Below are 2,500 nucleotides of genomic sequence, written 5' to 3'. Positions count from 1 at the left end.
GGCTAACTGACTGACTGACTAATTGGCTGACTGGATAATTGACTGACTGGCTAACTGATTGGTTAACTGATTGTATGATTGGCTGACTGACCGACTGGCTAACTGACTGACTGACTGACTGACTGACTAACTAACTGACTGACTGACTGGCTAACTGACTGACTGTCTGGCTAACTGTCTGAGTGAGTGACTGAATAACTGATTGACTGGCTAGCTAACTGACTGACTGGCTAATTTACTGGCTAACTGAACGGCTAACTGGCTGCCTGGCTGACTGACTGACTGACTGATTGTCTGACTGACTGACTGGCTATATGACTGACTCACTAATTGACTGACTGGCTAACTGATTGACTGGACTGACTGGCTAACTGGACTGACTGACTGGCTAACTGACTGACTGGCTAACTAACTGACTGGCTAACTGACTGCCTGTCTGTAGTTCTATCCGTCTGTCAGTTGGTCTGTCTGTCAGTTAGTCTGTCTGCCTGCCTGTCTGTCTGTCAGTTAGTTAGCCTGTCTGTCAGTTGGTCTGTCTGTCTGTCTGTCTGTCAGTTAGTTAACCTGTCTGTCAGTTAGTCTGTATTTCTGTCTGTCTGCCTGTCTGTCAGTTAGTCTGCCTGTCTGTATATCAGTTCGTCTGTATTTCTATCCGCCTGTCAGTTGGTCTGTCTGTCTGTCTGTCTGTCTGTCTGTCTGTCTGTCTGTCTGTCTGTCTGTCTGTATTTCTATCCGCCTGTCAGTTGGTCTGTCTGTCTGTCTGTCTGTCTGTCTGTCTGTCTGTCAGTTAGCCTGCCTGCCTGCCTGCCTGCCTGCCTGCTTGCCTGCCTGTCTGTCTGTCTGTCTGTCTGTCTGTCTGTCTTTCTGTCTGTCAGTTAGTCTGTATTTCTATCCGTGTGTCAGTTAGTCTGCCTGCCTGCCTGTCTGTCTGCCTGTCTGTCTGTCTGTCTGTCTGTCTGTCTGTCTGTCTGTCTGTCTGTCAGTTAGTCTGTATTTCTATCCGTGTGTCAGTTAGTCTGCCTGCCTGCCTGTCTGTCTGTCTGCCTGCCTGCCTGTCTGTCTGCCTGTCTGTCTGTCTGTCTGTCTGTCTGTCTGTCTGTCTGTCAGTTAGTCTGTATTTCTATCCGTGTGTCAGTTAGTCTGCCTGCCTGCCTGTCTGTCTGTCTGCCTGCCTGCCTGTCTGTCTGTCTGTCTGTCTGTCTGTCTGTCTGTCTGTCTGCCTGCCTGCCTGCCTGCCTGTCTGTCTGTCTGTCTGTCAGTTAGTCTGTATTTCTATCCGCCTGTCAGTTGGTCTGTCTGTCTGTCTGTCTGTCTGTCTGTCAGTTAGCCTGCCTGCCTGCCTGCCTGCCTGCCTGCCTGCCTGTCTGTCTGTCTGTCTGTCTTTCTGTCTGTCAGTTAGTCTGTATTTCTATCCGTGTGTCAGTTAGTCTGCCTGCCTGCCTGTCTGTCTGTCTGTCTGTCTGTCTGTCTGTCTGTCTGTCTGTCTGTCTGTCTGTCTGTCTGTCTGTCTGCCTGCCTGCCTGCCTGTCTGTCTGTCTGTCTGTCTGTCTGTCAGTTAGTCTGTATTTCTATCCGTGTGTCAGTTAGTCTGTCTGTGTGTTCTGTACTCTACATCACAGCTCTGAGTCTCTAAATTGAATCTGATGTGTGTGTTGGAGGGGGGATGTTTGTGGGTATGTGCACATTTTGTAGTACTTCTGCGTTTCTGTTCATGGAAATACAGTGAGATTATCATGTGAAATTGTACAGTTTTCATTTGCACTGAACTTGAGGAAACCATGTCGATGTCTGTCTCTTTTCACAGCTTCTGACCTGTGACTACCTGTCTCTCTCTCCTCAGCTAGTGTCTACCTGTCTCTCTCTCCTCAGGTGGTGTATATACCTGTCTCTCTCTCCTCAGCTAGTGTCTACCTGTCTCTCTCTCCTCAGGTGGTGTCTATACCTGTCTCTCTCTCCTCAGCTAGTGTCTACCTGTCTCTCTCCTCAGCTAGTGTCTACCTGTCTCTCTCCTCAACTAGTGTCTACCTGTCTCTCTCTCCTCAACTAGTGTCTACCTGTCTCTCTCTCCTCAACTATTGTCTACATGTCTCTCTCTCCTCAGCTAGTGTCTACCTGTCTCTCTGTCCTCAACTATTGTCTACATGTCTCTCTCTCCTCAGCTAGTGTCTACCTGTCTCTCTCTCCTCAGGTGGTGTCTATACCTGTCTCTCTCTCCTCAGCTAGTGTCTACCTGTCTCTCTCTCGTCAGGTGGTGTCTATACCTGTCTCTCTCTCCTCAGCTAGTGTCTACCTGTCTCTCTCTCGTCAGGTGGTGTCTATACCTGTCTCTCTCTCCTCAGCTAGTGTCTACCTGTCTCTCTCCTCAGCTAGTGTCTACCTGTCTCTCTTCTCAACTAGTGTTTACCTGTCTCTCTCTCCTCAGCTAGTGTCTACCTGTCTCTCTCCTCAACTAGTGTCTACCTGTCTCTCTCTCCTCAGCTAGTGTCTACCTGTCTCTCTC

The 2,500-nt window shown here is 49.1% G+C and overlaps 1 protein-coding gene across 4 annotated transcripts in view; it reads left to right on the top strand.

Moving 5' to 3' along the window:
• Positions 1-2,500, top strand: part of atxn1a (ataxin 1a) — a 194,316-nt gene that overhangs the window by 132,323 nt on the left and 59,493 nt on the right. The gene's annotated exons all lie outside the window — the stretch shown is intronic.

This window comes from Oncorhynchus mykiss, chromosome 18 (assembly GCF_057628025.1).
Source record: "Oncorhynchus mykiss isolate SJ-2025 chromosome 18, ASM5762802v1, whole genome shotgun sequence".
Lineage (NCBI taxonomy): Eukaryota > Metazoa > Chordata > Actinopteri > Salmoniformes > Salmonidae > Oncorhynchus > Oncorhynchus mykiss.
Note: the sequence above shows the minus strand (reverse complement) of the source record. Positions and strands in the feature narration are given on the sequence as shown.